At 40.5% G+C, this 27,412-nt stretch overlaps 1 protein-coding gene across 1 annotated transcript in view; it reads right to left on the bottom strand.

Moving 5' to 3' along the window:
* LOC126484239 (cytochrome P450 6k1-like) overlaps window positions 1-25,222 on the bottom strand; it is a 44,804-nt gene extending 19,582 nt beyond the window's left edge. Inside the window, exon 1 of the mRNA XM_050107653.1 lies at window positions 25,127-25,222. The gene's annotated coding sequence lies outside the window, so the exon portion shown is untranslated. The remainder of the gene's footprint in view (window positions 1-25,126) is intronic.
* Window positions 25,223-27,412: the final 2,190 nt, after the last annotated feature.

A 27,412-nucleotide genomic window follows, 5' to 3' on the forward strand; every position in this document is an offset into this window, starting at 1 on the left:
TACTCGGATGACACAACCCAGCAATGATTCGAGAACAGCGAAGAGAAGTTCAGTTGCTGAGACTAACTCTAGATCGAACTGAATCAATCGTCTTACGACAACTAGCAGTAAGTACACGTAGTGGAAGAACAATTGAGGAATGGGTTTCCAACATCATGGGGAGACGACACAGTCGAGAATGTTTTGATCCTATGCTACATCGTGTATCTGAATATGACAGAAACCGAGAAATTCTCACACCGGATGAAAAAATTCACAGAAAATATGTACTTGTCTCATCTAGTAAATAATGTCACGACACAGGAACTCATCTAGTGGAAATGCGACAGAAATGTGTCGCATGAGAGGTATGACTGGCGTCCGAACGTGATCCCTACGGAAGTTGTGGAAGAACATTATGAGTTTTTCTCTTTCGTACCGCACACAATAAGAGAAGAGATATAACAGTATTTGGCACACAGAAATGTTGGGCCGAATACATAGGCGATAGCCATGAACGTCGATCCCATACGTCAGGGGGTAATAGGAAATGTGAAAGAAGAGTTTTGTCGATCTTTGACGTCAGTGTTCGCCACTAGCCAAATGCACCACGAAGAAAGAACATGGCCTCCTCAGACTTGCCGCTACTATCATACAACCCAGCAGCTGACTAATGCAGGACGAACCAGCTTCTCTGGCAATCCATACATCTCCCGAAAATACGGATCTTAGGAATGATACAATGTCTGTATTCCGGTTCCTCTCCATGGAGGCGACTGCTTTTACATTGCTTAATTGGAGCCATGGTGAACCCACCACCTCTAGCAAACGTTGTCGCATCGGAACCACAATCAAGTCCAAATGCGAAAGCAGGATCATCATTGAAGTACAACTGTGGCACTACATAATGATACCACTCCATGGGCGTCACGAAGTTGGAGACGGAATTGCAAGTTTCCGTCACATGTCGACAGTGGTCGAATGGAATCCATCGGCTACAGTGTATGCCCACTCCTCCAGTGGCTCTGATTTACGAGTGCTGTCTGCAGCCGCAATATAGGAAGCTGGTCGCAGACGGACGCCCCACTTGGAGCCTCTTCGCTACGACACAAACATTCGTGCTTAGTAAACTGAGCCTCTACCTTATTGACACTGAGAGCTAGACTCTGTTCCTTGCGGCATTACTTGTACTGAGTCTTTGTATGCTTGGAGAAACACAGGTTACATAATTCTTCTGTTACTGTGCTAACTTCCTGCTCCTGTCCAGCTTTCCTACGACGAAAGTTACCGCACTGCTCCGTAGCTCACCTCACCTAACCATTGTGTACAAAGTCATACACAACAACACACTTAGCACTGTCAGAACGTTCATTACCGACGCCAGCGCCTCACAGAAAAACTGACATTTGCAAGATGGAGAACGACACTCCAGTCTACTTTCACCACGGTCACCAGGGAAACATTGTACGCCACTGAAGAGACAGGAGATGTGTATTCGACGATATTATGCCGCAAGACGTGAAACATCACAACATTCAGCTGCAGACGACTATAATCGACCTGCGGGACGAAGTCAACGCTGTACCCTGGACGAGGTCGCTCTCCAGCTCGCCACGCCTCTACCCCATCGCCGTACAGAGGTACCAGCCTCTCACCTAACCACCGAATTTAGGAAATGAAAGGGAGACAATCATATACGTAGGTGAGGTCGCCGCAGATGGACGACAGTCATGAATAAGTCAGGAAATCTTAGTGAAATCGTGATCGACAGATAGCCTTTCCGAGCTCTAGTCGACTCAGGATCTTCCTTCTCTTTAATAGCGAATTATTATTGTCATCACCCAAAGAAGTTTATGTTCTCTGACACGAAAGCGAGTGTATTGAGCATGGGAAACGTTAAATCCATCGAGCATGTCGAATCCCAACACCCATCAGCTGTCTATATTTCAGATTATTATTTTATTAAGTGCGCCATTTTATTAAGTGCGCCATCTTCAGAGCTCCTGGCAGACGTGAAGGAAAATCCCCCCTTCTGGTCCAGTCAAAATAGGGGCCAGCATTCAATGACTGGTGTCTGTAGAAATAGGGGCAAGCATTTAACGACTGATATCCTTAGATTTTTGACACAGCGGTCTCTTCGATCACCACTTGCGGCAAGTGTATTGACTGAAAGGAGCAAAATATTTCTCGACCATGAACATGCAGCCAGGCTACTGGAAAATCAAGGTTGACAATGCGCTACCACATCGAACAACTTAGGTAGAGCAGCTGTTGGAACGAGAGGATGTTCCGCGAAAGTACTGACCTGCCCGTTACCCAGACTTAAATCCCTTCGAGCACATGTGGAGTGCGTTGGGAAAACGCGTTGCAGCTCGTCCACATACACCAACGGCCACCCGTCAGTCGTCGACAATGATGCTGGAAGAATGGAACGACTCACAAGAATAACGCTAAACTTCGTGGACAGCAAGGGAGCAAGTTGGGGAGTGTGTACTACCGTCGGTGGTGATTGTACACTATATTACGGGCCATGTTGCGCCTTTTATAATGCCCAGAAGACCATCATGAATCGCGGTGACCTCGCTGTAATTATTGTCTTAGAATAAAAATGTCATTTCTGTTCACTCGCTGCGGTCGCAGGTTCGAATCCTGCCTCGGGCATGGATGTGTGTGATGTCCTTAGGTTAGTTAGGTTTAAGTAGTTCTAAGTTCTAGGGGACTGATGTCCTCAGAAGTTAAGTCCCATAGCGCTCAGAACCATTTGAACCATATGTTCGACTCATAGCGTATTTATTTGTTACCTTCTGCACTTTAGTGTAAGAGTTAATTGTATTTCTAGTCCAAGTTTCATTGAGCTATGTTAGTTGGCAGTGACACATAAATCAGAAGTTACTTTCCTACTTCAAAAAAAAAAAAAAAAAAAAAAAAAAATGGTTCAAATGGGGCTGAGCACTATGGGACTTAACTTCTGAGGTCATCAGTACCCTAGAACGTAGAACTACTTAAACCTAACTAACCTAAGGACATCACACACATCAATGCCCCAGGCAGGATTCGAACCTGCGTCCGTAGCAGTCGCGCGGTTTCGGACTGCAGCGCCTAGAACCGCTCAGCCACCACGGCCGGTTTTCCTACTTCAATTTTGCGCACCAACACACATGTACGACAGTACAATGAGTCTCAAGAACGGATTTTCGTTGTGCAGTAAAATGTGAATACCGACTAACACACGTCACCGTTCGTACGTAAATAAATACACTCGCCCAATAGCCGACAGACTTCACGGGAAAAAGGTACGAGTTGTGCCAAAAAAGAAATCACTTCGGAACTGCGTTCCAACAGTATAGGAAAAGTAAGCTTTTGCGCATTCAGAACACCAGGCAAAAGAATAAGATGAGTTCTGAAAGAAACTTTATGTCCAACACGATAACAAAATGCTTTTGTATTCCATCAAAATTTCCAAAATTGTGCCTGAAATACTCAGGTACCAACACGTTTCACATGAAAATCCATTGAGTAGGGGAAGGAGGAGAGAGTTCCATTGTACCACAAATATTACTATCTCCTGACGTCAGCTTTAGTGGAATATAATATTTACTACGTATTATAAATAAAGAAATCCACGGCACGAAATTTCCTACAAGTCTGGAATTTTTTCGGTTTGTGGTTGCATCTGGTAACCAGAAGAGAGATACGACTTCAGTCTAACTCTACAGCCTAATGCGCACTTGTATTCTGTTGCTTGCAATGACTCAACGATGTACAAGAGTGCCTAATTGTCATTAGCGCTAAAGAGAACAAATTTATACCGGTAAAAAATAATAGGTAAATTAAATTAAATGGTAGGTTTCATGAGAAATTATGTTTTTTGTATGATGGACGTCGAGACTGAAAGATACAAAATTCTACAGCATTTTTTAAAATTAGTGGGGCACTGACACTCTAATGATTATTCCAGTTAGAATGTAGAAAATGGTTCAAATGGCTCTGAGCACTGTGGGACTGAACATCTGGGGTCATCAGTCCCCTAGAACTTACAACTACTTAAACCTAACTAACCTAAGGACATCACACATCCATGCCCGAGGCAGGATTCGAACCTGCGACTGTAGCAGTCGCGCGGTTCCGGACTACAGCCTCTAGAACCGCATGGCCACCGCGGCCGGCTGGAGTGTAGAATCTGTAAGACCGTAGGCATACCGCAACAGCGTGAAAGAGTGAAAAATGCGAGGATTATATCAGACACCTTAACAGCTAATTGTATCCAAGTTCCTGACAAGAATAACAAACAAAGGAGTGGTAAATAAATTTGATGATCTTTTACATGATAACCTATATGACTTTAGAAAAAAGGCTTCAGGGACGCAGATTCAACGTTATGGTTGATAATAGAAGCAAGATTTAAGGAAAATGCAGGCACTTTCACAGGATTTATAGCCTTACAAAAAGTGTTCGACAACGAAAAACGATCACAAATATTTGAAATTCTTAGTCAAACTGGTATTAGCTCTTTGGAAAGACGGGTGGTAGAAGTAATTACGGGATGCAAGAGGGAGAATAACAACGGAAAACTAAGAGGGAAGCGTTCGTATTAGAAATGGGGTAAGACTAATGTGCAGACATTCTTCACTATTACTCAATACGTACGTCCTGGAAGCAACGTCAGAAACAAAATTTCTGGATGGAATTACTCCAAATGTGAAATTCGCTTTTGAAATTGCTATCACTAGTGAGGGAAAAATACAGGATATGTTGAATGAACGGAATAGTCTAATCAGCGTAGAACGTGGATCGAGAGTAACCAGGACGAAGGAGTAACAAATATGAGATTAACGATAAGCTGGAAATCAACACTGGAAACAGTGTAGACAAACGTAGTGAAGGTATTCTTCTACCTTGAACACAAAATAACGCATGACGAACGAAGCAAGGAAGATGTAAAAAGGGTACTACCACGGGAATCGAGAACACTCCTTGCTAATAAGGTGACCGTACGAATTTCCCCTCACCAATTTCATCCACGTTGACAAGGTGTGTAGGGCACGACTAGGACTTCAATATATGTAAGTAGGAAGACGTAACTCTCAAAATGTATCGAAAAAATCGAGTTTGACAAATTATAGGAGAGCTTATCCAATTTTACGAGCTAGAAGTCGCTCTATTTTCTTTGAAAAATTTCCTGCAACATTCAGGTGCTTCATATACTCCAAATTAATATAAAAAAATTCCCGTCAGTCAATACTGATTTCAACTGGCAGCAGGCGTACACCGATGCTAAGAACATGAGTTGTGGGGATTCACAAGCGTGCAAATGCTGTCTTCTGCCCGCCCCGCCATCACACACCCAGAACACTGTCTAGCCTGCGGTGTGTCACTGCAGGAAACAGAGCAGCTGAGCGGCATTTCGGCCCTCCACCAACAGAAAAATTCATTCATGGTCGGTGGGACCGTAAAGACATGACAAAAATGAGTGAGACTAAATGTGCAAATAAAGGACTGAATTCAAAATGGCCAACACTAGCAGATGGCGTATTGAAAATGGATTCAAGTACACCATTGAAATGGCACTGGAGTCAATACAAAAAATATTCAAATACACGCCCGTAAGCTAGCGGTAAGGTGGAACTTAGTAGTCTTTAAGGTTGAACTTGGTTGGTGCTACAGGTTTATGAAGCGTCATGGATTTCGCATGCAAACCAAAACCAAATTTCTTCAGAAAACTCCAGAAGAGTATAAAGATAAAATATTATCTTTCCACCGCTTTGCTATTCAGCATCGAAAGAAAACCAGGGTGGAACTAAACCAAATAGCTAATATGGACTAAACTCCTCTGACATTTGATGTGCCAAGTAACAGAACCCCCCCCCCCCCCCCCCCCCCCCATGAACCATGGACCTTGCCGTTGGTGGGGAGGCTTGCGTGCCTCAGCGATACAGATAGCCGTACCATAGGTGCAACCACAACGGAGGGGTATCTGTTGAGAGGCCAGACAAACGTGTGGTTCCTGAAGAGGGGCAGCAGCCTTTTCAGTAGTTGCAAGGGCAACAGTCTGGATGATTGACTGATCTGGCCTTGTAACAATAACCAAAACGGCCTTACTGTACTGGTACTGCGAACGGCTGAAAGCAAGGGGAAAATACAGCCGTAATTTTTCCCGAGGGCATGCAGCTTTACTGTATGATTACATGATGATGGCGTCCTCTTGGGTAAAATATTCCGGAGGTAAAATAGTCCCCCATTCGGATCTCCGGGCGGGGACTACTCAAGAGGATGTCGTTATCAGGAGAAAGAAAACTGGCGTTCTACGGATCGGAGCGTGGAATGTCAGATCCCTTAATCTGGCAGGTAGGTTAGAAAATTTAAAAAGGGAAATGGATAGGTTGAAGTTAGATATAGTGGGAATTAGTGAAGTTCGGTGGCAGGAGGAACAAGACTTCTGGTCAGGTGACTACAGTGTTATAAACACAAAATCAAATAGGGGTAATGCAGGAGTAGGTTTAATAATGAATAGGAAAATAGGAATGCGGGTAAGCTACTACAAACAGCATAGTGAACGCATTATTGTGGCCAAGATAGATACGAAGCCCACACCTACTACAGTAGTACAAGTTTATATGCCAACTAGCTCTGCAGATGACGAAGAAATTGAAGAAATGTATGATGAAATAAAAGAAATTATTCAGATTGTGAAGGGAGACGAAAATTTAATAGTCATGGGTGACTGGAAATTCGAGTGTAGGAAAAGGGAGAGAAGGAAACATAGTAGGTGAATATGGATTGGGGGACAGAAATGAAAGAGGAAGCCGCTTGGTAGAATTTTGCACAGAGCACAACATAATCATAACTAACACTTGGTTTAAGAATCATGAAAGAAGGTTGTATACATGGAAGAACCCTGGAGATACTAAAAGGTATCAGATAGATTATATAATGGTAAGACAGAGATTTAGGAACCAGGTTTTAAATTGTAAGACATTTCCAGGGGCAGATGTGGACTCAGACCACAATCTATTGGTTATGACCGGTAGATTAAAACTCAAGAAACTGCAAAAAGGTGGGAATTTAAGGAGATGGGACCTGGATAAACTAAAAGGACCAGAGGTTGTACAGAGATTCAAGGAGAGCATAAGGGAGCAATTGACAGGAATGGGGGAAATAAATACAGTAGAAGAAGAATGGGTAGCTTTGAGGAATGAAGTAGTGAAGGCAGCAGAGGATCAAGTAGGTAAAAAGACGAGGGCTAGTAGAAATCCTTGGGTAACAGAAGAAATATTGAATTTAATTGATGAAAGGAGAAAATATAAAAATGCAGTAAGTGAAACAGGCAAAAAGGAATACAAACGTCTCAAAAATGAGATTGACAGGAAGTGCAAAATGGCTAAGCAGGGATGGCTAGAGGACAAATGTAAGGATGTAGAGGCCTATCTCACTAGGGGTAAGATAGATACCGCCTACAGGAAAATTAAAGAGACCTTTGGAGATAAGAGAACGACTTGTATGAATATCAAGAGCTCAGATGGAAACCCAGTTCTAAGCAAAGAAGGGAAAGCAGAAAGGTGGAAGGAGTATATAGAGGGTCTATACAAGGGCGATGTACTTGAGGACAATATTATGGAAATGGAAGAGGATGTAGATGAAGATGAAATGGGAGATATGACACTGCGTGAAGAGTTTGACAGAGCACTGAAAGACCTGAGTCGAAACAAGGCCCCCGGAGTAGACAATATTCCATTGGAACTACTGACGGCCGTGGGAGAGCCAGTCCTGACAAAACTCTACCATCTGGTGAGCAAGATGTATGAAACAGGCGAAATACCCTCAGACTTCAAGAAGAATATCATAATTCCAATCCCAAAGAAAGCAGGTGTTGACAGATGTGAAAATTACCGAACTATCAGCTTAATAAGTCACAGCTGCAAAATACTAACACGATTTCTTTGCAGACGAATGGAAAAACTAGTAGAAGCCAACCTCGGGGAAGATCAGTTTGGATTCCGTAGAAACACTGGAACACGTGAGGCAATACTGACCTTACGACTTATCTTAGAAGAAAGATTAAGGAAAGGCAAACCTACGTTTCTAGCATTTGTAGACTTAGAGAAAGCTTTTGACAATGTTCATTGGAATACTCTCTTTCAAATTCTAAAGGTGGCAGGGGTAAAATTCAGGGAGCGGAAGGCTATTTACAATTTGTACAGAAACCAGATGGCAGTTATAAGAGTCGAGGGACATGAAAGGGAAGCAGTGGTTGGGAAGGGAGTAAGACAGGGTTGTAGCCTCTCCCCAATGTTGTTCAATCTGTATATTGAGCAAGCAGTAAAGGAAACAAAAGAAAAATTCGGAGTAGGTATTAAAATTCATGGAGAAGAAATAAAAACTTTGAGGTTCGCCGATGACATTGTAATTCTGTCAGAGACAGCAAAGGACTTGGAAGAGCAGTTGAATGGAATGGACAGTGTCTTGAAAGGAGGATATAAGATGAACATCAACAAAAGCAAAACAAGGATAATGGAATGTAGTCTAATTAAGTCGGGTGATGCTGAGGGAATTAGATTAGGAAATGAGGCACTTAAAGTAGTAAAGGAGTTTTGCTCTTTGGGGAGCAAAATAACTGATGATGGTCGAAGTAGAGAGGATATAAAATGTAGGCTGGCAATGGCAAGGAAAGCGTTTCTGAAGAAGAGAAATTTTTTAACATCCAGTATTGATTTAAGTGTCAGGAAGTCATTTCTGAAAGTATTTGTATGGAGTGTAGCCATTTATGGAAGTGAAACATGGACGATAAATAGTTTGGACAAGAAGAGAATAGAAGCTTTCGAAATGTGGTGCTACAGAAGAATGCTAAAGATTAGATGGGTAGATCACATAACTAATGAGGAGGTATTGAATAGGATTGGGGAGAAGAGAAGTTTGTGGCACAACTTGACCAGAAGAAGGGATCGGTTGGTAGGACATGTTCTGAGGCATCAAGGGATCACCAATTTAGTATTGGAGGGCAGCGTGGAGGGTAAAAATCGTAGAGGGAGACCAAGAGATGAATACACTAAGCAGATTCAGAAGGATGTAGGTTGCAGTAGGTACTGGGAGATGAAAAAGCTTGCACAGGATAGAGTAGCATGGAGAGCTGCATCAAACTAGTCTCAGGACTGAAGACCACAACAACAACAAAGTAACAGAACTGCTGCCATGATAATTTATAAAACCGTGACTATAAAAACACGTGGACATGGAAAAATGTACTACATTGTTGTCCTTTCATGTTGTACTGACGGTACCAAACTTAAAATAATGATCATCTTCAAGCGGAAACCAATGTCAGGTGTTGGTGTTCGTTGCACGACAAAGGTTGGATGGACGAGGCTGGTAGGAAATTTTGGATTAATAGAGTGTGAGAGAGAAGGTAAGATGATTTATTGCAGAAGAGTTCTTTTCTTGTACTAAATCATTTTAGTCGTCATTTGAAAAATTCTGTGAAAGAGAAACTGATATACCGTATCTTCCTTCGCCGTCGGCGTTGTCGTGGTTACCGTGAGACACCGTTATACCAAGAGGAAAGGCGCGTCGATCTTAGAGCATGAGATATGATGACCTTAAGCCATTGACAACACACAACGGTCACGGTAGCACCTGATTCCAGAATAGCTGCAGTAGTTAAGATCTACGAACTATCCCCTGTTGACCAGGTCCCCAAAACTTAACTCGTAACGAGATCCCTTCAAAGCAAATTGTCATAACGATCGTCAATAAAGGCTTCGTACAACGAGAATAAATGTTACGGTTTATGGAATAATAACAGATACGACCAAACTGTCTTGTCTCTTCTGCTTTATTTAACATAACTTCGTTCACAGTTTCATTTCGCATTCACCACTCATTCACCGAAACCCTTTGATGAACAGTTTTGGTTGCTTAACACCAACAGTCAATGATAATGATACAGCTTTTCTCCTTTTTATAAATTGAAGCCCGCTCTCCGTGATATAATAAAAAAAAAACGGTCTCAACACCGCGTCCCTCGTGAGATGCGAATAGACTTATCCCGGAATTGACCGCCCTGTAGGTGTACTCAATTTAATGACCACACTTCACTGTCTGCTATTTCGCGTAACTGAATGTCCATTTGTTAGTCTGATTATACACTGTAGCTATTTAAAATTCGCCCTTATATTTTTCACAACGCACAATTAGCACTTCGTTACTTGTTTTTTTTTCTTTTTTTTTTAAGAGTAAACGGAAAAAAAGACGCCGTATCATCGGCTTAGTCGATATAAAGCAAAACACCTTAATATGCCCAATTTTACCTCTTCTTATAGGATCGGCTACCTTACTCATTAATTTATTACATATTATTTCCAATAACGCTAAACAGGTATCGCCGTTATATTTTAATTGTATTCAAAAGCATGTTACTACTATTATGACCGACCAAATCGTAACAAATCGCGTGGCGTGCGTTTGTTAACGATAACTTTACGCTATTCAATCATATATTTCGCAAGTGAAGAGCTTAATTAATTCATTTCTACTTAGGTGCTCATTGATATTTTCATTTGGCTGGGATCCAATAGTAGCCTTAACCTTGTCTACAATTTCATTTCCTTTTATTTCTATCCATTCAGTTAGATCTTCGTCAAGTCTTTTAGTTTGATCTACTAAATACTTGTCAATCCCCTTACGAGCATCAGACTCAAACTCGACTATTTGTTTCGAAAGCTCTTCTATCTGTGCGCTAGCACTGAAACAGCTGCTTTCACACTTAACCATCCTATTGGACAGGCCATCATAACTCTTCGAAACTACCTCATATTTCTTTTCTACGTCATGAAGTTTTCCCATTAAATTATTATATTGCCTTTCTGAGGTGTTAGAAAACTCTACATCTAGTTCTCCAAATTTCGCATTTAATTGAGTCTCCCAGTCCGCCTTTAATTCTTTCTTAGTATTTTCCAGTTTATAATCAAAGGTGTTCAGTTTGCTTTCCAAAGAATCCATTTTAACTTCTAATGAACCAAATTTGGCCTCAAATTTTTCATTTAACTTTTGATTGTCCTCTTTTAATTGCTTATTATCTTTTTCTAGTGAACCAAGTCTTCCATTCATTACACCCATTTGAGTATTTATTGATACCAGCATATCAAACATTTTTTGATTAATATTTCCATTTTGAGGATCAACTTGCTGATCTACTTCCGAAACCTCAAGATCTTTATGTTCTCCCACGCTGCTTACCTTACTTATCATTGTATTTGAATCTCCTAACGGCTCTAAATCAATAACTGTATTATTATCTGTACATGTCTCCTGTCCCACATTGAGCTCATGGGATGCATCATCCCTATCCTCTTCACTTTCCTCTCTCTCTCTACTCATTACTCTACTCAACTGAACATTATCATGCATTCTTTTCGTTCGTTTTGACATGATTATTCACTACCAAGACTTACACTTATTTTCACTATGTATTTATATATATTTATCTACCGAAATCACAAGTCTCAACTTCCTTTTTTTATAATTATGCAGTTATTTTAATCATACCTGGTAGTATCGCTCACTTTTAGCGATTATTGAAAAATACCTCTTTCATTGGACAGACTCACTGGCTGCTACAATATCTTCCAACTCTAGGGTTCGTGAATCCGGATGACACTCGACTCGATGCAGCAATCCTCCTCGATCGAGCCCCACGTTGGGCTCCACTTCTACCGTATCTTCCTTCGCCGTCGGCGTTGTCGTGGTTACCGTGAGACACCGTTATATCAAGAGGAAAGGCGCGTCGATCTTAGAGCATGAGATATGATGACCTTAAGCCATTGACAACACATAACGGTCACGGTAGCACCTGATTCCAGAATAGCTGCAGTAGTTAAGATCTACGAACTATCCCCTGTTGACCAGGTCCCCAAAACTTAACTCGTAACGAGATCCCTTCAAAGCAAATTGTCATAACGATCGTCAATAAAGGCTTCGTACAACGAGAATAAATGTTACGGTTTATGGAATAATAACAGATACGACCAAACTGTCTTGTCTCTTCTGCTTTATTTAACATAACTTCGTTCACAGTTTCATTTCGCATTCACCACTCATTCACCGAAACCCTTTGATGAACAGTTTTGGTTGCTTAACACCAACAGTCAATGATAATGATACAGCTTTTCTCCTTTTTATAAATTGAAGCCCGCTCTCCGTGATATAATAAAAAAAAACGGTCTCAACACCGCGTCCTTCGTGAGATGCGAATAGACTTATCCCGGAATTGACCGCCCTGTAGGTGTACTCAATTTAATGACCACACTTCACTGTCTGCTATTTCGCGTAACTGAATGTCCATTTGTTAGTCTGATTATACACTGTAGCTATTTAAAATTCGCCCTTATATTTTTCACAACGCACAATTAGCACTTCGTTACTTGTTTTTTTTTCTTTTTTTTTTTAAGAGTAAACGGAAAAAAAGACGCTGTATCATCGGCTTAGTCGATATAAAGCAAAACACCTTAATATGCCCAATTTTACCTCTTCTTATAGGATCGGCTACCTTACTCATTAATTTATTACATATTATTTCCAATAACGCTAAACATGTATCGCCGTTATATTTTAATTGTATTCAAAAGCATGTTACTACTATTATGACCGACCAAATCGTAACAAATCGCGCGGCGTGCGTTTTTTAACGATAACTTTACGCTATTCAAGTTCCGTTACAGCTATCTTGACTCGTAATGTTGCACTGAGACAGGAAAATACAGAGCTTGCTGTTGTTCCGGGAGACTTACTTCAAGTTTGCAATCTCTTGACGCTCGGTAAATAAGCCATTTAAAGTGTACAGTGAGAGGAATGGAACAAATGGGTGGTGGATGAAATTCAACATGAATTCACGTTGAAGGGAGCCTTAAAACCATCTACAATCATACAAGTGTGTCAGTGTATAAAACATTCATAGTCTGGAGTGAGAGAACACACTTCTTAAATCTTACAAGAAGTGTGGCGTAAGTAATAGTCTCAACGGCAGTGGAGACCATCTTATATATCAAGAGGACAACGAGAAGGATGAAGAGGAAAGAGAAGAAGGAGAAGAAGTAGAAGAAGAAGAAAGTACAGATAACGATTTTCAAGGATTTTAAAGGTCAGTTCGGTTTTATAAACTAAGAATGTTTTTAGTCTGTCTTTGCAATCTAACAAAAAATGGTAAAAATCTTATTTTTAAAAAAATTACTTAAAAGTCAAGGTGTGTCTTGTAGTCCATATGTGACGGTACATCACATAAATGGACATTTGGAGAAAGGGAAAGGAAATTTTTGTTATGAGACGTGTGAATTACAAATTATTTCAAGACTGTGTACGTGTGCGCGATGTATAACAAATAGTACAGAACGTAAGTTATTATTGTCAAAAAACAAATATCGATGTAATTAACAAAACACAGTTTTTTTGGTATAATCTCTGTGTAACATAGGCCATGAAGATCAGAGACAATGCTTTGATTGAACTATCTCTCCTGTTTTGTTTCGTCTAGCTTTAGGCCACCATTGTAGTGCTGTCTGATAATTAACGTAAGTTTTATCTATATTTTTGAAAAATATAATAGAAATTGTTATTAGAAAGAGTGTTTTATTGACTTAGTCGTCACCTCTCATGATCGCAACCATTAATTATAATTAACAAAGTTTTTACAGGACCTCGTAGTGCAGGGAGCTCATCTCCCCTAGCAGGATTTAGTCAGCCATTACGCTGTAGATTCATGTTATTGGTTAAATGGCTCTGAGCACTATGGGACTTAATATCTGAGGTCATCAGTCCCCTAGAACATAGAACTACTGAAAACTTACTAACCTAAGGACATCACACACAGCCATGCCCGAGGCAAGCTTCGAACCTGCGACCATAGCGGTCGCGCGGTTCAAGACTTAAGCGCCTAGAGCCGCTCGGCCACACCGGCCGGCCGATTCATGTTATTAAATGTAAATGCGAGAGACTTCTCAATTTTGATCTTTGATTAATTTCGAAGTTAAATTAATTTCAGTTACCAATATTCACACCACTAAATGAGTTCAGTATGTTTCATTTTGGTCGTCTAACGGCAGACGAGATTCTCTCCAGTTTTGCCTCTCAAATAATGAGCAAGAAATATTGGAAATCATTACATTCCGCAATATCTCAGTCAATCTTTGTGTAGTTTGGTACATAAATAACCAGTAGGCTCTGAGACCCTATTGGTAATTACATTTTGAGTAAGTATACGCAAATTTTCTGTTCTAAATAGCAGCGCTCACGCAAACTATTTATTAGAAGGCGGTGAGTCGCGTGTTATGTTTAAAAAATATATCGTACGTACTTCGGGGCAGCCGATGTCTGTACGAGTGTTACCGCGGCATAAGTTAACAAAAAGTCTCATGCTAGCCCACAATATTTAAAGCCACCCCAACCAAAATCATAAAATATATAATTATAAAAATAAAAAATATTCTCTTACACCGTGAGAAGTGGCGCCCAAGAACGCGGGGTTCGAATTTTTATGTACCAACACTATATACAGATATATTGAGTACATAAAATTAACTGAGGTATAGTCGTATTTATAAAAAAAAATTACAAGAATAGTTGTAAATACTTACATGTATGTTATGATATGTATGATGCAAGAACTAATACCATATATGTTACATTGTTCCATGTACCCAATATAAAAACTTTCACCTGTACGAGACTGAAGCTGAATCAATACATAAAATTGTCTCAACCAAGATATATTCAGTTGCAAGCAATACTAATTACTACAGGTAAGGGTATAACAGCACGTGCTTCTGGGCTGGAATCGAGAAGAGGAAGGAATTCGGGGGCCATGCACTGTGCTGACTTTCTTGGCACAAATTTGTCATAACTGTGAATTACGTTCTTTCACCACAGTGGTCAGATTCATTTACTATAACGTAGTACTAGTATGTGGATAAGTGATAGAATTTGCTAGACAGCGAATTGTATTTGAAATAGAGGTCACACAATCAGCTGTGTGGATTTCAGATAAACTCAAGTGCAATTAACGATAGGTTCACTTGTGTGTGTACTGGCACCAAAACAATATTTCTGTAGAGATATATTTTTTGCAGTACACAAGAAGTATTGGAAAGGATTACGTCATAAAGTGAGTGTTAAAGGATAGGTGATAGCTTCATTTGTAGTAGTTAATAAGATTTCATCAGATTATTTAAGTATTTTTGTGTGTTTTGTATATTTTGTGTATTTCTTGTGTGTGTGACATTTTGAGGAAACGGGTTTCTGTGTATGTTTGTGTCCAGTTAGTGAGTGTAAATTTATGCAAACATGGTTAAGACACGGAAGGAAAAACTAGTAGAGAGCGAGAATATGTCTGGATATGATACAGATGATAATGTACAGGAATTTCCAGTAAAAAATCCACTCGAAATGTCAGGCTCTCATATTCCTGGACAGGAAGGTTAGCAGCCTGTGACAGATAACGTATCAGGCAATGCTGAGGATTAGGCTCAGATGAGCGGAGAAGTTCACTCAGCTGCTGGGACAGGGAAAGATGATGATACTGCATCAACAGCTAATGTTGTTCAAGTACCTGCGCCAACAGCTGATTTCTTGACTGTACTTACGGCACAATTAGATCTAAGGGAGAAGCAACGTGAGGAAAAGGAAAGACATGAACGCCTTGAATGCCAACGCAGGAAACAGGAGCGTGACGCTCAGTTCCTGGCAAAAATGAATGAAAGGTTTGAACAACGGGACAAGGCGCTAGTATTTGTCACAGGAGATCGATGTGGTAAAACAGCAAGTCGCAGTATTGGTTGAACAAAGCAAAGGCATTCCACAAAAGGTAACACAATTAGACGAACGCGTAAATCAATTAGACAAAGCGCATAGCGCCTTAATAATTGAAGTGAAAGATGCAGTTAAAGCGGTGGACGAAATGTCACGCAATTAGATCAAAAGATCGACAATTGTGACACGCAAGCTGTGTGAGGTAGAAAAATCAGACTGCTAGAGAATAAAACCGCTCTCGCCAATGAATTGTCGCTGCAAACAAGGCGGGAATACTACCAACCGCAGCACAAGTAAAACATGAAGAATCGTTAATTAAACACCGGCAATTTCAAACATTTAACGATGAAAAGAAAAGCTTACATCCTGTGATTTCCGTAGAGAGTTTTAGACACGTGTTACCTGTGTCACGGACTGAACATCAAAAAACTTAGTTCGTGATTTCATTTATTACTGGAGACGCAGCACTGTGGGCGATGGAGATCGCGGAACAGTGTTCGACGTTCTCGGAATTTTAAAGCAAATTCCTAGCCAGATACTGGTTTATATCTGTACAGGAGAGGCTATGTAAACAGATGTAAAACCCTGAACCCTTTAACCCTCGTTGTGGCAACCTAAGGAAATACTTTGAACGATACTTGAACAAGACGAGGTACTGGGATGAGCCCATGCCCGCGAGAGATGTTTTACATATACTAAAAGGCAAATTACCAATAGCGATTAGAAAAAAATTAGTGCACATACCTGCTACCGACCTGGAACTGTTCATGGCAACAATATATTCTTTGGACTTAATACAGGAGGACGCCCGGCAGAATGAGCAAGGGAACTCAAATAACGGTCAAGGTAATAATAAAGCAAGAAATCAGGGTAATGATAACCCTCGAAAAAATGGTTATGGCAAAAATAACGAATATTCGCATGGAGAGAACCTTTATAAGAAGGCGAACTCAATGAATAATAAGCCGCCTGCTAATAGCAACTAGAATAGCAATGGTTATAATGCGAACCAGTATGCCAGCATGAACCTGTCTCCAACAAAAAGGGGGGGAGACAATTATAACCGAAAGAGACGGAGCGAACGGGGAGGAAACTCCGACTTCGTAAACAAAAATACAAGAACAAACAATGAGCAGTGTCAACGGACAGGGCCAGCGAATTGGTAGGTCATGCGCCTGTCAATCATATTAACGTTATTCCGATGCCACCGCCCCCACCTCAGCCACCGGTCAGCCACATGAGTATGTCGCGCATGGTACATCGCAAACTGTGACCGACGGGGTGTCAATCACAGCGGTGACAGACCGAGTATCGGCAGGGTGCGACAGACCGTCAAACTCTGGCCGACCTCTGTAAGCCCTTCCCAGACGGTCAGCAAAGTTAAAGAGGGGTGACAGGCAGAATGTGAATGTGCGTTTACTCTGTTATAATGACGGATGCGATATGAGGGAAGAATTAATAGTTGATCCGCGATCTGCGGAGCAACAGGGGGTAGAACAGGTACAGGCTGCATTCAGAGCAAACATAAACAGCATAGAAGTGACAGTAATACTTGATACAGGGGCGAGTGCCTCTTGCATAGATGAGCATTTATTTAAATGTATAGATCGTGTAAAGAAGTTACACAATTTGCCAGTGGAAAATCGTAAGGTCGCAGGTGCTCTACGGGACAGAGTGCAAGTGATAAGGAATCAGGTGCAGGCTGAGATTGCCATGGAAAAAGAAGCCATATTATGCTCATTCCTTGTGGTTAAGAATCTTACAGTGCCTTGCATCCTGGGACTTGATGCGCTGCGGGAAATGAAGGCTAGAATTGACCTCTTCCGAGCCAACTGCACTTTATCCTATCGCAACGAGCAAATTGACCTGGCACTGATAAGGGCTCCAGTCGTGTATCTAAACTACTGCCGGAATGTCCGAGTAACTGTAAATGACCCAGATACATTGAATATCAATGACTGTATCATTAATCAAAACAGTAATGAAAAGGAACCCGATTGGGAGTCGGAAGCTGTCACTATCAAACAACAAATTGAAGAAAAAGTAATCGAATCATCTTACTTAAGCCTGTCACAACAAGCTGACTTATGTCAAGTATTAAATCAGTTTGTAAAAGTGTTCTCAGAGAAACGAGGAATCATTAAGGGATACGAATTTGATATGCAGGTTAAGCCCCATCAAACATTCTGTAGTGCTACCCACTCTATACCGTGGTGTAAAGGGCTGACCGTAGGAAAGGTGTAAATATATGGCTAGTAAAGATTCATTTCATGTATGTTTGATTTTGTGTATATGCTTATTATATATGTGGCAGTTTTTAAGTATGTGTATGAGTGAGTTGCTTGTGAATGACTGTAATGCATTTAAATGAGTGCAATCAAACAAAGTAGCCGGCCGGAGTGGCCGATCGGTTCTAGGCGCTTCAGTCTTGGAACTGCGTGACCGCTACGGTCGCAGGTTCGAATCCTGCCTCGGACATGGATGTATGTGATGTCCTTAGGTTAGTTAGGTTTAAGAAGGTCTAAGTTCTAGGGGACTGGTGACCTCAGATAATAAGTCCCATAGTGCTCAGAGCCATTTGAACCATTTATCAAACAAAGTATTAGTAAATGAATCCGCGTAATGGCACTTTGCAGAAAGGTAGAAATGAGAGAGAGGCATTGTGCATGGTTGTCGGAAACGCATACTAGCAGCGAATCGTTGAACGAATGCGAGAAGTAGAATGGTGTATACTCTAAACAGTATAATACCTGAAGATATGACAGATAATTAACATCTGCACAGATTTCAGCTTGGAAGCGCTTGCGGTTACACACATACAAGCAAGGCAACTGCAAACGCAGCAACAATAAAAGCAATGAATCAGTGTTGAATGAATATAAAACATATGTAAAAAACATACTGAACTCACAAGTCCAGAAAGACCAATTGGTCGGCACTTTAAATAAGAGGTGCCAACTAGATCAATCACTTAGTACAGAGTGATAAGACATATCTAGAAGGAACTCTGATTTGTGTAACGTATGAAATACGATTATGTAAAGTGAGAGCCATATTTCTTATGTAGCTCAAGTAATAGGTGTGTAAATAAGTTTCAGTTTACAAGTGAGACTATCCGGACGCTTAGTTAGTGCAATATGGATAAACTGAATCACTAATTGGAATGTGATGGAAAAAGTGAACAGTAAACTGTGTGATAACACACTGAGTGTTGACTGTATTTAGTAGTGAAAACCTGTTGTTTGCGTACAGTGAACTAAGATAAATAAAATTAACAGTATACATGGTGGTGCATTCCGAAAAAAACAATTTAATATGCGAAGTAATACTGACATCCATAGTGTGGAAAAATGTTTCTGTGAACGGAATATTTCCAGTGGACTGTGAATGGAGCTACGGGTAGAGCACAGCGAACTGCGGATTCTGGGGCCGACAAACACACGTTAGAAGCGACGCACGCCAAGCATAGTGAAGTGAAAAGTGTCACAGCAAGGTACTCGCATGAACTCTCACCACAGTGACAGTGTGTAGTGCTGAGTAGTGATAACTTAAAAAAAAAAAAAAGTTTAAATCTGAGTAGTGAAATGTGTGAGTTCGAGCCAGAAAGTTATTTAAAGAACTTGATCTCGTACGTTCGTACATTATATCACTGCATACAAAAACAGTAAACACGAATGACTGTGTAGTGCTTGAAACCCAATAACATTTTTCTTTCAGCACTTGCGATATGTGTATTTGTCTTGTTATGCTGATGAACTGATATGCGGTCGAATATTTGCATGTTGCGCGAGGCGAGCGGCCGGCAGATGTTCTTGACTCCACAGCTGATGCGCCGCGCCTGTCGACTGATCGTCAGCTGTTTGCGCGGACGTCACAGCGGAGGTCAACGAACTCTCACTAACAGTGGCAGGCTGCCGCACACGCTTCTGTCGTCGCCAACAACGATTCGCAGACAGCTCAACAATACACCAGCTTCGACAACTCTTTCTTCGATGCAATTTCGAAATGTATTTATGGTTGACGATGTACTAATAAACACCAACTACAATATAAATTTGTAACAGACATAATGTGCAAAGGACACAGAAATTGAGAAACTAATTGCTTATGTTCTATCAAACGTATTGTATATGTAAAGACAGTGACTATATATTGCTCATTGTGATGTATATGTGTACGTGAAAGCACAGCTATATGAGGATTTTACTAGTAGTGGTGACCAAGAAATAGCTGATGACCTCCTCCACAATTTAGATTCCGCAAGAAGACAACGATGGACTGAAGCAACTGAAAGAATGAATTTCACTCAATCAAGCAGGAAGGCATGGAGTTTGTTACGTAATCTCGGAGGTACGACAAGACCAGTCCAGAAAAATTGAACCATAACACCAGAGAAAATTGCAAATAACATTGTCGAAATGTCAAGAGCTCCGAGAGACAAACCACATACCAGGATGATTAAGCGTGAACTCAGAACACTAAAAAAGAATACTCCAAATATATCAGAGCTTTCCAGACCATTCACTGAGGATGATGTCATTACTGCCCTCAAGGATATGAAACCGGGCAAAGCCCCAGGTTTTGACAACATACATCCAGAATTTCTAACCTACGCTGGAAAGAACGTAGTCAAATGGCTGGCAAATTTCTTTTCGAACATTTTGACTACAAACCATCTCCCTAGAGAATTCAAAAAGGCAAGAATAATAGCTTTGCTGAAACCAGGGAAACCAGCAGACCAACCGCTAAGCTACAGACCAATAGCACTTCTTAGCTGTACATACAAACTTCTCGAACGACTTGTCCACAATCGAATTAGCGGCATTAATATGGAGAACTTACCTATAGAACAGGCAGGCTTCAGACCTGGCCGTAGTTGCTGTGACCAAGTTCTGGCATTAACATCCTGCATAGAGGCTGGCTTTCAACAGAAATTGAAAACAAGTGCTGTATTTCTAGACTTAACATCTGCATATGATACTGTTTGGAGAGATGGAATAATTTACAAACTCTTAAGAGTGATTCCTTGCCAGACTTTAACATCCTTAATACATAATATGCTGAGTAACAGAACCTTCCAGGTCACCCTAAACGGAAAGACAAGCAAAACAAAACTTATTAACAACAGACTTCCGCAAGGCTCCGTATTGGCCCCTCTTCTGTTTAACCTCTATATACAGATCTCCCAAACACAAAGTCAAGAAAATTTTGCTATGAGGATGACATAGCACTGGCTACCAGAGACAAGTATCTCTTCAATACAGAGGAAGTCCTTAATAATGACGTCGAAATACTATACAATTATTTCAAGAAATGGAGACTCAAGCCAAACCCTAACAAAACTGAAGTATCTACATTCCATCTTAATAACAAAATGGCAAATGAAATTATTAACATAAAACTCAGAAACACCAACCTCAAATATAACAAGTTTCCAAAGTACTTAGGTATAACATTGGATCGCACTCTTTCTTACCGAAAACATCTGGAGAACACCACTGCAAAATTGGAACACGGAATAACATCATTCAAAAACTTTGCGGTACTACTTGGGGAGCTACCGCAAAAACATTACGCACCTCATCTATCGCCTTAGTGTTCTCTGTGGCTGAGTATTGCGCTCCATTCTGGATAAATAGCTGTCACACCAAACTTATTGACAGGCAATTAAATAACACAATGAGGTTGATTTCTGGAACTGTTAAATCAACGCCCACGTACTGGTTACCAGTGCTATGTAATATCCTGCCCCCGGACCTGCGTAGAAAAGCGGCCCTACTGCACGAATTCAGAAAGAAGAATTCTCACAACTGCGACACACTCGATTGAAATAAAGAAAGCCACCCATACGCACAGCTGAGCAGCTTCAAAATAATAACTATGACCACATGAAACAATGGAGACTAGATTGGAACCAAAAGACAAATGACCAACTACAGACCTGGTTTGAGAGCTATAACTGCAACATCTCTGGAATGGAACTAACACGGAAAACATGGTCCGCATTAAATCGAATACGTACTGGACATGGCAGGTGTGCGGATTCACTATACAAATGGGGAAGAGCGATGTCACCAGAACGCGACTGCGGTGCCCCTAGACAGACGATCCAACACATCCATGGTGAATGTTCCTTGCGAGAATATGCAGGGAACTGGTCCGACTTCCTGGAGGCATCCCCATCGGCGCTAGAATGGATCTCAAACCTCGATATAACCTTTTAACTGACCAATATAAACATAAATTATATTCATGATTGTTATAAGATTTTAATGTCTAACACTTGATGTATTAATGTTGCATGTATAGCCATACGCTAAATAAATAAAAGCACAGACAGACGTTTTGCACAAAGATGACTTACTAGCTTTAGAGAAACGTATTGTATACGTAATTTCAATTAGTATCTATTCCTTTTTGTAATGTATGTATATATAGATATATATTTTTCTTTGTTGATTAATTCAATGGACATATTATCAGCATAAATAATATAAAGAGAGACTGAATGTCAACAATCCCAAGGCTCTGTGCGAGGTTTTGACCCATTTTTTCTTACGCCTGTGACCCAAATGGGGCAGCGCAAGCAAATTTGTACCTGGTCTGTAGGATTCCGGTTTGTTCACATTCCTGACGAAAAATAGAGTTGGAACTAGTAGATGAACTCACCTGTAATAGTGAGATCGAAACATACCTAAAACACATGAACTATGCATGACTTATATAATTGTATATATAACTGTGTATTGAATTGAATGTACCTATCTTAAAGATGTAAACATGACCACTTAAAATGATGTAAGACGGTAGTGAGTCTGTACATAAAGTAGTAAACCACATTAATTACACCCTCACTAGGGGCCCATGTGACGGTACGTCACATAAATGGACATTTGGAGAATGGGAAAGAAAGTTTTTGTTATGAGACGTGTGAATTATAAATTATTTCAATACTGTGTACATGTCCGCGATGTATAGCAAATAGTAAAGAAAGTAAGTTATTATTATCAAAACACAAATATCGATGTAATTAACAAAACACAGTTTTTTTGGTATAATCTCTGTGTAACATGGGCCATGAAGATAATACTTTGATTGAACTATCTCTCCTGTTTTGTTTCGTCTAGTGGCAGGCCGCAATTGTAGTGCGCTCTGATAATTAACGTAAGTTTAATCTATATTTTTCAAAAATATAATAGCAATTGTTATTAGAAAGTGCCTATTATTGACTTAGTCGTCACCTCTCATGATTGCAACCATTAATTATAATTAACAAAGTTTTTACAGGACTTCGTAGTGCAGGGAGCTCATCTCCACTAGCAGGATTTAGTCAGCCATTACGCTGTCGATTCATGTTATTAAATGTAAATACGAGAGACTTCTCAATTTTGATCTTTGATTAATTTCGAAGTTAAAATTAATTTCAGTTACCAAAATTCACACCACTGAATGAGTTCAGTATTTTTCATTTTGGCCGCGTAACGGCAGACTAGATTCTCTCCAGTTTTGCCTTGCAAATAATGAACAAGAAATATTGAAAATCATTACATTACGCAATATCTCAGTTAATCTTTGTGTAGTTTGGTACATAAATAACCAGTAGCCCCTGAGACCCATATTAATAATTACAGTTTGCGTAAGTGTACGCAAATTTTCTTTTCTACTTAGCAGCGCTCACGCAAACTATTTATTAGAAGGCGGTGAGTCGCGCGTTGTGTTTAAAAAATATATCTTAGTACTTCGGGGTAGCCTATGTCTGTACGAGTGTTACCGCGGCATAAGTTAACAAAAAGTCTCATGCTAGCCCACAATATTTAAAGCCACCCCAACCAAAATCATAAAATATATAATTATAAAAAACACACACTTATACCGTGATACATAGCGTCTTATATTCCGTGAAAAACGGTATGTAATACGTATGGTCTGTAACATGCACAGAGTCCCAGCCGATAGAGTAAGCCCTTAGTTTCATAGGCTCGAGGTCGTTGGATCGAGCCTCGCCGCCGTTGTTACTTTTTTCGTGAGCTATGTGCACCAATATTCGATTCTATGCTTTGAAATGTGTGCTACGTCTGTAAACTGTTCGACGACAGAGAGCCGTTTGTGAATATCAACGAAGTTCATTTTGCAATAGGCATGTTGAAAAAACACCATGAACATGAAAAATTCGGCGGTCATTACGTTTTCTGTGTGTCGCAATAATTGTTGTTTTGCATGTTTCTACTATCGGTATCATCCCGATTCGGGCAGTACTCCTTAGGTTACGCGCTATAGTTGTCAAAAGTCTAGACACATTTCCAGTCTCCTTAAGAAACAAAAACCTTTTCTCCTTTTTTCTGGATAAAGCATAGGAAAATAATGGAGTCGTTATTAAATATTAATAATTTCCACCTTCATAATAAATCTTTTGTTAGAATTAGGTGGGAATGAAATAGAAATCTACTTATGGCGATATTCGACCCAATACCTCTCCCTTACTAAAGTACGTGTTTACCCACTCGACAGCGATCTCCTGGGATATTAGCGACCCTACGAGATATGAAAACACGCCTATAATTTTCAAAATCGATTTCCTAGGAAACAGTTGACAGTGGTGTCTCCCTGTTCAAATATGTTAAATTGCTAGTCGTGCTCAACACATCCCGTCAATATTAATTACACCGACGAGATATCAAACATAGGCCTTAATTTAAGCAGGAAATTTCTGAGATTGTACAACCGGAGCACAGCATCGTAGCGAAGAGAATCATGGACGACGAGAAAAACAGAAAAGAAAAGAATCGAAGCGTTCGAGATGTAGTGTCACGGAACGATGTTGAAAGATAATTTGACAGATAAGGTAAGAAATGAAGAGGTCCTTCGCAGAACCGGTGACTGATTGAATGTGTGGGAAACACACCCGTGGAGGACAGAATGACTGCACCTATGTCCAGAGTTCTACAAATAGCTGGAGAAGCGTAAGTGTCAAAAAATGTATGTGAAGACAGAGAGTGGAATACATCCAACAAATAATCGAGGAAGTTGAATGCAAGTGCTACTCTGAGGTGAAGAGGTGGGCACCGTACACAAAGTCTTGGCGGGCCACATAAAACCAGTCAAAAACCTATTTAACAAAAAAAAAGGATCATAAGGCTGACTACAACACCCCACGCCATAATTTGCAGTCCTACTCTTTGGATGACAATATCAATTTATGTTTTCAACTACGCACTGATTCTCATTTTTTGTACAGATTGGTATGTGGCTTGTGTACGTGTGTGTTCGCTACAAGACACAGAAAGGTGGCAGGTTCAGATGGGAGTCGGTTACAGAATGCAAAATGCGTGCTGTGAAGACCGGATAGCGCAGTACTTGCCTGCTGATGACGCAGCTGGTGTGTGGAATACTGCGCGATATGTTCTGCACGCCGCTTAAATACGCAGCGTGAGTTCGGAATTTCTGCAACTCACCCGTCCGCACGTGACTGCGAATGATATATAGAAGCAGCACACATGCCTCGCGCCTCGCCACTGGAGAAAAACAAAACCGTTCTTCCCAGGGATCGTGTTAGAATCGCTTACTCACTGGCTCTATTTCATTAGTCATCGAATACTTAAATACTCTGCCGGAAAAAAATTCAGCCCGTCGGTGCGTGTATACTTCACTAATGAGAGTGGGTTCTGTCTGTACACGAGCGATGGACGTACACGTATACGGTGTAGGCTGGGTGAGCGACATATTATGGACCGCATTTACCCACGATGTGCAGATTGAAATCCAGGCTTCATGGTGTGGGGGGGGGGGGGGGGGGGTGTCAGTTACAACTGGGGGGCAAATTTCGTGTTTGTGCAGGGTAAAGCAAATACTGCCACTACTTTTTACAGGTCCTTATCCCCGTGCTGCTGCCATTTCTTTGACAGTAAGGTGATGCGCTTTTTTCAGCAGGACAGTGCACGGCCACTTGCCACTGCTGGGATGCAACGTACTCTTCGTGATATACGACAATTGTGCTAGCCAGTAAGAATACGATATCTCGTCAATTGAACGCTTTTGGAATATGATGAAGCTGCAACTTATCGTTCTACAGATCCTGCAAAAATCACTGCCGAATTTATTGTAGGATGCCATTCGGAACTTTTATGGTAGTTTGCAAGTGAGAATGCGGAGGGGGGTGGGGGGTACTGTCCATTTTGTGATGGTGTGACTGTTTGGACACCATTTAATATGGCTTGTATGTTCCATGTTGCCATACCCTCCTACAGATGAATTACCTGTCACACCACTTCCCAATAAAGTGAACTTATCCTTGAGAGTACTGCTTTTATATCCGGCAATGTAACGGAAAGGACGGTGCTTTACCTGTCTAATTCACGTCACTGTATCCGTATTTTCACCTTATTTTAAACTTTTCTCTTAGAATATAGAAAGAGGATTAATAATTTTCCCTTATACCACATCTAGATCGAAATTTCTGAAGCCTTACAGTAGAAATATCATAAGAAAATTCTGAATATTTTATCAAGTTATGAAACAATAAAAATTAAACTCATTCTTGCTACTTACTCACATTTTATTGAAAACAAAATATACAAAAACTGTGACAAAATTCAAATTAAATTTCTGCCTTCTGAAATTATGTACTGTTGTCATTTACAATCGACATAACAATGCATGTGCCTAAGAAGAAAGAACGAATCAGCATTACTACTTATAAGCTAAATTCGGCCATTTTTATTCGATGTGAACCGGTTCCTATTCTCAGTGCATATCTCCCCTCCTTTTTAAAAGCTATACTCACAGGGTACATAGATGGAATACATAACCCTTCCAGAACAACTCGTGAAGCATTGGGTACAGCAGTGGTCTGGATATCCACACGTTTAAGGAATCGCTACTTGAAGGCAAATATAACTCAGATAAATATTTATCTGAGCGCTGTGCTCGGCAGGTGACAGGCTGCCAACCTTGTGTTGGCGTGGCGTTGTAGCAGTATCTGTGGCAATGATACTACACAGGGTAGTGTTGAGACACACTTTTCGTTACACAGTTGGAGCAGATGAGAACTTGTTACAAGTGAGGATTAGACAGAACCATTCTGAAATTTATATGGGACATTTAGAGAGAATTCAAGGAAGAGTAATTTTTGCAGAAGTGCTCCTTACAGGCACAAGTGAGTGGTGTTGGAATCAGTTTTGGGAAGAACTTAGGATTGATATGGGCAGTGATGGAAACGAAAAGTTTCTGACCTTTGACCCAGAAGGGAAAACCTAACCAGTTAATTTACTGAAAGTGTTTCATGGGACTTTATCTATAGCTTAGGACTCCAGAAGAAGGATACATTTTTTGATAAATCATTTAGAGTAAAGTGCTTTGTGGTGGTAATTGTTGAATGTAGACACATTTGAGTCTTACAAGAGCTTTGGAGGGGAGTTAAGTCACAGTTTTGTTCAGAGAGTGCACAGAAGAGACTAAAGCTGCAATTGTTGTTAGATGAAGGTATTTCTGAACCACTCTTGATTGAAGTACTAATTAGTAGGTTATCCACAGTCACTAAACAAAAATTGATAGAAAGAACTTGTGACAGTGTGCGCCAATTTTTAGAATTTCTTGATCTATTTGATTACTTAAATTTGTCAAGAAATAGTTGTAATAATAAGCGACA

Source organism: Schistocerca serialis, chromosome 6 (assembly GCF_023864345.2).
Source record: "Schistocerca serialis cubense isolate TAMUIC-IGC-003099 chromosome 6, iqSchSeri2.2, whole genome shotgun sequence".
NCBI classification, from domain to species: domain Eukaryota; kingdom Metazoa; phylum Arthropoda; class Insecta; order Orthoptera; family Acrididae; genus Schistocerca; species Schistocerca serialis.